Source organism: Ascaphus truei, chromosome 3 (genome assembly GCF_040206685.1).
Source record: "Ascaphus truei isolate aAscTru1 chromosome 3, aAscTru1.hap1, whole genome shotgun sequence".
In the NCBI taxonomy this organism is placed as follows: domain Eukaryota; kingdom Metazoa; phylum Chordata; class Amphibia; order Anura; family Ascaphidae; genus Ascaphus; species Ascaphus truei.
The window spans coordinates 160,446,376-160,459,153 of NC_134485.1; positions in this window are offsets into that span (position 1 = coordinate 160,446,376).

Below are 12,778 nucleotides of genomic sequence, written 5' to 3' on the forward strand. Positions count from 1 at the left end.
GGGCACAGGGGGTTGGTGGTGATGTATATGTATATGTATATATGTATGAACAAAAAGAAAAAAGTAGCGCCAAAAGGTGATCAATTATGTACCAATAAATGACAATAAATGTTAATATATAATACCCTAAAAAATTAAATAATACCAATTAATAATATACAGCAAGCAGCATTATACTAGACCAAACATATGGATACACAAGATAACAAAATCAAAGTCCAATGTCCAAACCCTATGATGAGTCCTGACAGATAGCACCAGAACAAATGTACAGATCCCAGGGGTCCACGGCAGCTCTCACATGGAATAACCAGCTCCACAGCAAATTCTAAAGAAAAAACAAAACAGAGAGCGCACGCCCCATAGTGTAACACACATATACTACTGCGGCCGAGTTTATTCGAGCATTTGCCCGTTCTCGGCCGCAGCAGTAACCTGGCGCGCGCCGGAGGGTGCCGGGCGCGCGCCGAAGCAGCGGAGGAGCGCCCTCCGCCGGGTCCCCCGGAACCCCCTGCCGCCGTCCCCCACATCGCGGGACACCAGGGCTCCCTCGGGGAGCCCTGGACGCGCGTGCAGGGGGCGCAGGCACCCGATGACGCGTGACAGCGCATCGTTGACGCGCGGCGCGTCGAGGGGATGCCACTAGGAAGCCGGGAAATCTCCCGGCTTGCGGAAACGGCCGCACTTCAATAAAACGTGTCGCCAGTGTACACACATACATATACACACATACATATACACACATACATATATACATTAAAAAAAAAACAGAGAGTGCACGCCCCATAGTGTAACACTGTAACATTTAATAATGGGGAAGGGTGGAAAGAGGGATTAAAAACACTCACAAAGTATAGGTTAATTTTAAGCAGTATGTGATATATAATCACCACCAGGCATGTCCAAACTGCAGCAGGGAGCCCAAGATTCGCTGGAAAAGGTCACTCAAACAGTGCTGTCCCTCCGGTTCACTTGAAATCTTCCAAAGTCATTTGGTATCAGATTTAGCCTTGAAATCACTACATGTGCTCCCCGGCCGTAAAGGAGCACACAACGTGATGACGTAGTGTCGTAGGTTACGTCCCTGACGCGTTTCGTCGCAACAAATGCAACTTTATCAAAGGGAATGTCCCTGAACAAAAATAACAGTGTTTAAGTACTGGAGGGTCCCAATTGTGATTGGTGGATGGACTAAATGAAAGTCCCACCCCTAAATCGGATCGTAGCTATAGGCTTGTATAGTTTAATTTACCCAAAACAGTTCAATTTAACTATTTGTTAATGATTGATATATATGTTATTCTAAAGGGTTAAATGATTCATAGGATAAATGGACTCTCCAGTAGTACAACAGTGCCATACATGTATGACATAGGATAATGATATATACTGCTTCAATGAATATAGCATACACTATATGATTGATACAATACCAAAATATAGGGAAGAGATATATAAGAAATATATGTGAAAAATATACAATACAAAACAAATAAAAAATATAATATGTTACACTATTTAGTGCAAATTACATATGCAACAAATTTATTACACTTAAATAAAATACTTTATACTTCTAATATAGTTATTGAAATATTTCTTTATAAAAAATCTTATATGTAAACAATTTTATAATATATTATCCAGAGACAATAGTTATGTATATATATATGAAAGACCAATCGCTCAATTCTATTTATACTAGTGTAAAAACACACAAAATCCAGCAAATAAACATTAAAAATTATTAATTATTATTAAAATTAATCTAAAATGTCCACATGCATTATAAATGTATTTATTAATTGTCTTCTGAAGAAGAAAGGAGAGAAATGTTACCATCACATATATGGTGGGGATAGTGGGGGTGGGGGGGGGGAAGGGGGAGGGGGGGCGGGCCGGGGGTGGGAGGGGGGGAGAAGGGGGGGAGGGATAGGGAATGAGATGTGGAGGGATAGGGATGAGGTGAAGGGAGGGAGGGAAAAGAATGAAAGAGGAGAGAGGGGGGGGAGGAGGGGGGGAGGAAGGAATAAAGCAGCAGTGGATGGGAATTGTGAAAAGAGGGGGTTGGCAACAAGAAGCAGCAGAGATTGATTCAGAGAACCAACACCCAGGATGTAAAGGCAGACTTATACCAGAGTACTGGTATCTAAACATTCATTTAGACCACCGGGGGTGAGTGTCCCCAACCGGTGTATCCAAAAAGTCTCCCTTCTACAAACTGTTTTGAAGCGGTCCCCTCCTGATTCACTCAGAGGAATGTGCTCAATACCCATAATTTTTAAGGATTCTGGATCCTTGTTATGTTTGCTAGAAAAATGTCTCGGTAAATTATGGGTACTGACACCATTTATCACATTCCTCCTGTGCTCCAGGAATCTAGTACTAAGGGGCCGAGTGGTGCGAACTACATATTGGAGGCCGCATCCACATTGTATTAAATAAACGACAAATGTACTGAGGCAATTGATATTGCCCCTCACATTATGTCGTTCATATTTGTGAAGGGAGGCAAACTCCATTTTGGTAGTAAGATGTTTGCACGTGATGCAGCGGCCCCTGCCACATCTGTGATTGCCAATAAGGTTCACTGAAGTGGCACCGGCAGCCGCAACCGTAGGTTTAAGTCTGCTTGGAGCTAGAATGTTTTTAATGTTTTTTGCTTTCCTATATACAATGGGAATCTTCTCAGGAATAATATTCCCCAAATGGGGATCACATTTCAAAATGTTCCAATGGGTATTTAATATGCCCTGTATGAATCCGTGGGATTGGTTAAAAGTGGTAATAAACCTTGAAACCCAATCTACTTGTACAGTAATGATCCATTTCTTGGAGTATTATATCTTGTATTCTTATTTTTGATAATACACTTTTTAAGTAATGATGACCTGTCAGATAACATCACCTTGTTGAGAGAGTCAGATACCAGGTCAGGGTTATACCCCTGAAGCAAAAACTTTTCACTCAGTTCTTTGGATTGGTGACCAAAGTCACTGTCCCTGGAACAGTTCCTTTTGAGACGATGAAACTGTCCCAGGGGGATGCTTTTAAGCCACTGTGCATGGTGGTTACTTGAAGCATGAACATAATTGTTCACTGCAACAGGCTTGAAATGTGTGGTGGTAATGATATTACCTTCTGGGTCTGCAGTTAAAACCAGATACAGAAATACCACAGAAGTAGAACTAATTTCAAATGTAAATTTCAAGCCCATGGCATTGTGATTGAAGGAAGTGAGGACATTGGAAAAAACAGTGATATCACCCTCCCAAATAATAATAATATCATCGATGAAACGACCATAGTATACAAGGCCCGCCCCCAGCTATGGCTTGGGCCAAATAGATGTTTCTTCCCAATAACCCATAAAGAGATTTGCATAGCTGGGGGCAAACCTTGTACCCATGGCCGTTCCACAGATTTGTAGGTAGAAAAGTTCCTCAAAAGAAAAATAGTTGTGAGAAAGAATAAACATAATACTATCTAATAAGAAAACTTTGTGAATAGTGGGAATAGAGGGATCCGTGTTGATTAATAATTTTTAATTTTTATTTGCTGGATTTTGTGTGTTTTTACACTAGTATAAATAGAATTGAGCGATTGGTCTTTCATATATATATACATAACTATTGTCTCTGGATAATATATTATAAAATTGTTTACATATAAGATTTTTTATAAAGAAATATTTCAACAACTATATTAGAAGTATAAAGTATTTTATTTAAGTGTAATAAATTTGTTGCATATGTAATTTGCACTAAATAGTGTAACATATTATATTTTTAAGTTGTTTTGTATTGTATATTTTTTACATATATTTCTTATATATCTCTTCCCTATATTTTGGTATTGTATCAATCATATAGTGTATGCTATATTCATTGAAGCAGTATATATCATTATCCTATGTCATACATGTATGGCACTGTTGTACTACTGGAGAGTCCATTTATCCTATGAATCATTTAACCCTTTAGAATAACATATATATCAATCATTAACAAATAGTTAAATTGAACTGTTTTGGGTAAATTAAACTATACAAGCCTATAGCTACGATCCGATTTAGGGGTGGGACTTTCATTTAGTCCATCCACCAATCACAATTGGGACCCTCCAGTACTTAAACACTGTTATTTTTGTTCAGGGACATTCCCTTTGATAAAGTTGCATTTGTTGCGACGAAACGCGTCAGGGACGTAACCTACGACACTACGTCATCACGTTGTGTGCTCCTTTACGGCCGGGGAGCACATGTAGTGATTTCAAGGCTAACTCTGATCCCAAATGACTTTGGAAGATTTCAAGTGAACCGGGGGGACAGCGCTGTTTGAGTGACCTTTTCTTGGACTCCCTGCTGCAGTTTGGACATGCCTTGTGGAGATTATATATCACATACTGCTTAAAATTAACCTATACTTTGTGAGTGTTTTTAATCCCTCTTTCCACCCTTCCCCATTATTAAATGTTACAGTGTTACACTATGGGGCGTGCACTCTCTGTTTTTTTTTAATGTATATATGTATGTGTGTATATGTATGTGTGTATATGTATGTGTGAATATGTGTGTTTATATATGTGTGTATATGAATATGTATATGTGTGTATGTGTTTATTGTGGGGCTGTAGTGTGTAGTTTTTTAATTGTGGGTAGCGGGGGTGGGTGAAGAGGTATTAGGCCCAATGGTGGGTGTTTATGCCTTGCGGGTGGATAGCGGGAGGGGTTAACCCCTTCATTACCGTAGCGGTATTAACCACTAAGGTAATGAAGGGGTTAAGTCCACCCGCAACCCCCTCCACAAGGCCTAAACACCCACCAAGGGCCAAATACCCCCTTCACCCACCCCCGCTGCCCACAATAAGCGTGGCACGGGTGGTTAACCCCTTCATTGCATTAGCGGTTAGCCTCTAAAGTAATGAAGTGGGCTGTAAATGCATTTTTCCTGCCTCGGATGCATGCCGGAGGGCTCAGGTTCTGGTATTAATGGGTATCACCTGCTGTTTAGTCTGCACACACTCAATCTGCTCACAACAGCTCCTTGCAGCACTGCCTACCTCTGGCATCATGAACCTGCTATGTATTTTAACTTTTTTCTTTCTCCTGGCCTCATGGAGATGTTACTCCCTCTATCCACTACAAACTCCTCCATCCTGGCCCACACCCAACATCACCATACACTCTGGATTACTCAAAAGCCTTTCACTATCTACTGAATGTTGGTGGAGAACTCTAAAAACCAGCACACCAACCACTGCTCACTCAAATGGCAAACACCACAAATTTACAAGTTGCAAACAACTACCCAAATTTCTACTCATACTATTACTCTCTTTAGCAGGTGATATTGAACCTAACCCAGGTCCTCCCATTTCAGCTCTGTCCCATGCCCCTGAGAATTCCACCTTTAAATTCCAAAAAGGGCTATCTGTCGCCCATATAAACATCCGGAGCCTGCTGCCCAAACTGGACGAACTAAGGGCATGGTGCCTTATGCATAAACCCAAAGCCATCGTTCATACAGAGACATGGCTATCCCCTAAAACCCCTGATGCAAATATCACCATTCAGGGATACTCCATTTTTAGGAGAGATACACTGGCGACACACTTTATTTGAGCTTGGCTAGTCCCACGAATTCGGGTATACCCGGGTGTATTGAGGTTTGTGACTGTTTTCTGCCCGAGTGCATTGAGTTATTTTCCAAGCAGGGATTGAAGCATTTTATTCCCGCTGGCTGCAATACTGCACAGTATATATTATATACTGCATTACAATTCATGAATTTATGCCATCTGGTAGACACGCGAAGCATTGCAGCCTATTAAATCCTAATCATTATCATTTAACAGATCAGCCGCCCATCAGCCAGGCATGAACCCAGGCTGGGAAGGCAAATGCAACGGGGCTTGTCAGAGGTGAGGAGTGGCGCATTCCAGGTATCTGCCAGGTACATACCGGGTATTTGCTCGAATAAAGTGTGTCGGTGCAGTAGGTCAAAGAGAGGAGGAGGGGTGTTATTTTATATTGCAGACACATTACAATTTACACTGTTAAATTGCCCCCCAAGTCCACCCTCTTTTGAAATTCTAGTTGGCAAAATCTGCCTCCCCTTTTCTAAGCCCATCTTGATTGCTGGCATCTACCGCCCCCCTAAAGCCCCTCTACAATCCCTGACTGATATCACCCAATTTCTTAGCTCCATTTCCTCTCTGAATGAGAAGAGTGAGCTGCTAGTTCTTGGGGATTTCAACTTCAATTGGCTTGACCCTAAAAACCACAAAATCCAGATACAACTCAAGTCACTTAACCTATCGCAACTCATTTCCCAACCCACACGGATAAACCTGAAATCGCATAACCATTCCTTGCTAGACTGGATTCTCTCCTCAAACCCCAGCAGAATCCAATCCTCTGGCATCCTTCCTGATATTTTCAGTGACCATGCAATAGTGTACTGTGTAAGGAAAATTAAACCGCCCCATTCAAGCCCTAAAGTTCTCCTCACTAGAACATTTAAAAACTTTAACCCACAACAGTTTCTGGATGACCTTACCAACTGCCCATGGCACAGAATCGATTTAATTCCCGACCCTGATTCTGCGCTCGACTATTTCCAATCTGAGTTCTTAAAACTTTGCGATACCCATGCTCCACTACGCAAAATAAGGGTACGGGGGCCCACCTTCCATGGGTTACACCTGACCTTATAGCACTCTACCAAAAGGCCTGCCTTTTGCCTCTAAACTCCTTGAACGTCTTGTATTCGCTCGCTTGCTCCATTTTCTCAACACCTATTCTCTCCTAGACCCTCTACAATCTGGCTTCCGTACTGCTCACTCCACGGAAACAGCCCTCACTAAAATAACTGACGACCTCCATGCTGCCAAAGACAGAGGTCATTACACTCTGCTCATATTACTCGACCTCTCTGCAGCATTTGACACCGTGGACCACCCTCTTCTCCTTCACATTCTCCATACTCTTGGCATTCGGAACAAAGCTCTATCCTGGATCTCATCCTACCTCTCCCATCGTACTTTCAGTGTCTCTTCTGCTAATACCTCCTCCTCCTCTTTTGATCTCTCTGTGGGGGTACCCCAGGGCTCTGTCCTGGGACCTCTTCTCTTTTCTCTGTATACACTCTCTCTAGGTGACCTAATAACATCTTTTGGGTTTAATTATCACCTCTATGCTGACGACACACAAATATATTTCTCAACACCCGACCTTACACCTACTGTACAAACCAAAGTTTCTAAATGTCTCTCTGCTATATCATCCTGGATGGCCCTCCGCCGCCTTAAACTCAACATGGCTAAAACAGAGCTCCTCATACTTCCTCCCAAACCTGGCCCTACTACCTCCTTCCACATTACTGTTGGAACTACGATCATTCACCCAGTAGCCCAAGCACGCTGCCTAGGGGTCACACTCGACTCCTCTCTCACATTTGCCCCTCACATTCAAAACATTTCTAAAACCTGTCGCTTTTTCCTCCGCAATATAACAAAGATACGCCCTTTCCTCTGTTGCTCGACTGCTAAAACTCTGACTCAGGCCCTCATTCTCTCCCGTCTTGATTACTGTAACCTCCTGCTGTCCGGCCTTCCTGCCTCTCACCTGTCTCCCCTACAATCTATCCTTAACGCTGCTGCCAGAATCACTCTACTCTTTCCTAGATCTGTCTCAGCATCTCCCCTCATGAAATCCCTCTCCTGGCTTCCGATCAAATCCCGCATCTCACACTCCATTCTTCTCCTCACTTTTAAAGCTTTACACTCTTCTGCCCCTCCTTACATCTCAGCCCTAATTTCTCGTTATGCACCATCCAGACTCTTGCGTTCTTCTCAAGGATGTCTTCTTTCTACCCCCTTTGTATCTAAAGCCCTCTCCCGCCTTAAACCTTTTTCATTGACTGCCCCTCACCTCTGGAATGCCCTTCCCCTCAGTACCCGACTAGCACCCTCTCTATCCACCTTTAAGACCCACCTTAAGACACACTTGCTTAAAGAAGCATATGAATAGGACTGTGGCTATTCTGAACACATGGCACATAAAGCTTGGCCCCCTGCAGATGCACTTACCAGAACTCCCTCCTACTATCACTGTACGTTCTCCCTACCTACCAATTAGACTGTAAGCTCCTCGGAGCAGGGACTCCTCTTCCTTAATGTCTAAAGCACTTATTCCCATGATCTGTTATTTATATTATCTGTTATTTATTGGATTACCACATGTATTACTGCTGTGAAGCGCTATGTACATTAATGGCGCTATATAAATAAAGACATACAATACAATACAATACCAGTTCAGGGATGCCTTGTGGAAAAGCTACAAAGTAACTAGCACTACCAAGGATCTCAATCACTACAGATGCATGCGGAACATGTGCACAAGGCAAACAAGGCATGCAAAAGCCCAATATTACTCTGACAATCTCCACCAAAATACATCAAACCCAGCTAACTTCTGGAAGGTTATCAACAATATATTCCAGCCTCCTAACCATCAACAACCAAGTAATATCACTAAGGGGGATATTACTCTGACAAACCCCACTGACATTGCAAATGCATTCAATGATTACTTTGTGGGGTGTGCCACTAACTTATTAGCGAAACGCAGCCCAAACCACAAACCTGAATCTCATCCTGGGAGTACCCCTATAGTCCCACCCCCACCCAACACTGCCCACAATTTTCAATTTGGCCCAGTATCTGAAGAGGAGATTATACAAGCGCTCCTCAAACTAAAACTAAGCAGCCAATGTGGACCCGATTTACTACAATCTAGGTTCCTACGACTTGGTGCCCCAGCCATTGCCAAACCAATTGCGTCCATAGTCAACTCTATCCTGTCTGCAGGCCATATCCCTAAGACCTGGAAAACTGCCAGAGTTGTCCCAATCTTCAAAAGTGGGGACAAAAACACTGTCTCAAACTACAGGCCAATCTCACTTCTCCCAATTCTATCCAAAGTCATGGAAAAATGTGTCCACTCCCAATTAAGCGATTTCTATACCAAGACAAATTTCCCTAGCCAATTCCAATCTGGCTTTTGTCCCAAACAGTCCACCGTAACTACCCTGCTAAAAGTTTGCAATGAAATCCAGTGTGGAATGGAACGGGGACAACTCACTGGTGCAGTATTCCTAGATTTTGCAAAGGCTTTTGACACAGTTGATCATGCTATCCTGCTTAACAAACTCCAGAGCTCTGGAATAGGGAAGCATGCTTTAAACTGGTTTCAGTCCTACCTATCAGGAAGATCCCAACATGTGTCCATCTCAGGCTCTAACTCCAACCCCCTGGATATCACCTGTGGTGTCCCGCAAGGCTCTGTTCTGGGGCCCCTACTCTTCTCAGTGTTCATTAATGATCTTCCCACAGCTTGTAAGGAAGACTCAATACACATGTATGCAGATGACACAATCCTATATGCACACAGCCATAGCCTCTCTGACCTTCAACACATACTTCAGTCTGACTTTTTGAGACTCGAAAACTGGATTTCCCAAAACAAACTGTTTTTAAACACTGACAAGACTGTAACAATGGTATTTGGGACCAAGACTAAATTTGTAAAGCTTCCAGTGACTGAGCTCCTGATTAGAACCAACGCTAACACCACCCTAACACCCGTCACTAGTTTTAAATACCTGGGTTTATGGTTCGACTCCCACTTAACATTCGGGATGCACATTGATACCCTGACAACCAAGACCTATGCCAAACTAGGGGTACTTTACAGGAACAAATCCTCCCTAAGTCTCCTGGTCAGAAAGCGTATCGCACAGCAGATGCTAATGCCAATTATTGACTATGGCGACATAGTATATGGCTCGGCACCTCAAACCCACCTTAGCAAACTTGACACCCTCTACAATTCAATTTGTCGTTTTGTTCTCCAATGCAACTACAACACACATCACTGCGAAATGCTCAAAGAACTAGATTGGTCAACACTAGAGTCTAGGCGCAAAGTTCACCTTTCCTGTCTTGCCTTTAAATTCTTCATGGGCAAGTTACCCAGCTATCTGAACAAGCTCCTCACCCCTACCACTTGCAGCACTTATCACCTGAGATCAGACTTCAAAAGACTGTTCATGGTCCCAAGGCTCAACAAAGTATCCGGACGTTCCTCCTTCTCCTACCGTGCACCCCAAAACTGGAACAACCTACCAGAGACTCTCACATCCACCACCAGTTTAGGTTCTTTCAAATCTAAGCCTGTCTCACATTTTAACCTGGTCTGTAACTGTTTCATACGCTCATAATATATATTTTCTTTAACTGTGCACGCAATGTCTTGTGTATAATGTATACCCTGTTCATTTATGTAACTGTACTTGTAACCATGTATTATTTGTTTTACTCTGTGCCCAGGACATATTTGAAAACGAGAGGTAACTCTCAATGTATTTCTTCCTGGTAAAATATTTTATAAATAAATAAATAAATAAATAGAGACCCCCTGCATCAATCCGAGGTAGGAAAAAGGCCTGATTTTTTGTATGTGCCGCCCTTGCCGATACTTCTCCCCTGCAACTCGCCAAATTTAGTTGGCGGGACGGATTGGCGTGAAAATCTCAATTCTAGCGTGGCGATCAGAAGCGAAAAGCTGATAGGGGCTACTAGAATTGAGCAGGTTTGAAAAAGTGGCGATGTGTGCCGAAAAGTGGCTTATCGCCACGCGGCTGACTATAACTTTTTTTCGGCAAAAAACAATGACTATTTTTTGGGGTGTTTTCGGCAGCTTATCGGCGCTTATTGTATCGCCGACGCAATTTTGGCGAAAAAATGGCGATAAACGGCTTTTCGGCGCTAAGTGCTTGAGGCCCTTTGCCTTTCATGATCTGGCGTCTCTCCGTCTGCGGCGCTTCCGGTTTCGTCACTTCCGGTAAATTCATTTTGAGCCATCATTTCTGACTGCTTGCTGTAAGCCTGTTCCAGTACGTGAGATCAGTTTATGTGTCCTCCATTTACAGGAAGTGACGAAACCGGAAGCACCGCAAACGGAGAGATGCCGGATCATGAAAGAAAGCACCGGTTAGCAGAGATCAGAGTTTCTGATCATATCTTTATTTCTACATGCCACTATTCTTACGAATAATGTAAGTGTGTTTTTATATTTTGTGCTATAAATCAAGGATTTTGTATAGATCGCACTATGGTAGGTCCCTTTTATTTCATCTTAGAACACCATATTATTGAGGACCAGTGACCAGACCACCCTTGCCAGATCTGATCAACCCACATTCATTCAAACATTAGCTTTGGCTTATTCAAAATTATGAAATGTGAGTCACTATCTCATAGATCATCTCCAGCATTTTAACTCCAGATTCCAGACAATCTCCTCTATTTTGTGTTTTTTAGTTTTTATTTTCTGGTGACATCTGCGCTCCCCAACTTCACCACCTAGCACTTCACAGAGGAGGATCTCAGACAATCCTCCAAAGGGTTTTTGAAGCTGCATTTTGTTCATCATTGTTTTCGCTGAGCACACATTCTGTATTTTATGAGCGCTATTATTTCACCATTGTGTGTTTTTCACATTTGAATTTATTTATTTATACTTCACATTAAGGGGGTCATGCACTTAGCAGTGAAAAATTGCATTCGCCAGGGGTTTGAACTCGCCATGTTTTTGCCTTTTTGCCCTCGCAGTATGCATGAAGGGCAGATTCCATTGCGAATCCCTGGCGAATCACTGCACCAGTACCATTTGACAAGATGGCGATTAGCTTGGCATGAATGTTGAAATGGCGTGGACGCAACGCCAATGGCGTTCTTTCTGAATCGCGCGAGGAGACAACCAATGTCCTGATTGAGTGGCCTATTTAAAGATTGCATTTCTTTATATTCTTTCTCTGTGTTGTTGGGAGAGAGAGAGAGAGTGACGGACAGAGCTTTGCATTTTGTGAAAGAGAGATGTATATAGTTTGTGTGTTTGGTGATTGATTTGTTTTGTGCTGTTGTATTTTCTTTACATCTTTTTGTTATTGTCTTATTGAAAGTGTTTAGTGAGCTTGACCTTTAATTTCTTTTTGTATTGCTTGTGAGTGCTAGAGGTATGGATGGGAGGTGTGGGAGTCAGAAGAGTGATGCTGGGGTGAGTGTTGATGCTGAGATGAGTGTGGGAGTCAGGGGAGTGATGCTGGGGTGAGTGTTGATGCTGAGATGAGTGTGGGAGTCAGGGGAGTGATGCTGTGGCGAGTGGTGGTCGTGTGAGTAGGTGTGGGAGACAGGGGAGTGATGCTGGGGTGAGTGGTGGTTTTGTGAGTAGGCGTGTGAGTGAACGTGTGAGTCATCTGGTGGTGGGGTATCTGGTGGTGGTGGGGTATCTGGTGGTCATGGTGGGGTGTCTGGTGGTGGTGGTGGGGTGTCTGGTGGTGGTGGTGGTGGGGTGTCTGGTGGTGGTAGGTCTGATGGTGCTGTGCTCCTGCAGTCTCTTCCATTTCTCTGAGCACATGCGCAGAGAAAAAATAAACAAAAAGTTCCCCGAAATCAACGCTTCAATGATGATGAAAATAGAGTCCTTGTGACGGGTATTTTGGCCAACTATGACCAGCTTTATGGGTATTTATTAGGTAAAAACATCTTTTCATTGAGTGTATCCAAAATTGTACTCCTATGACTTAACATAAATTAATTTGCATATAGCTGATATAATCAATCTAAGCAATGTCAATATCGAAGAAATGTAATCTATGTAAGTATTTAATTAATGTTATGTATTGAACTAATGTGCCTAATCTATTTAAAT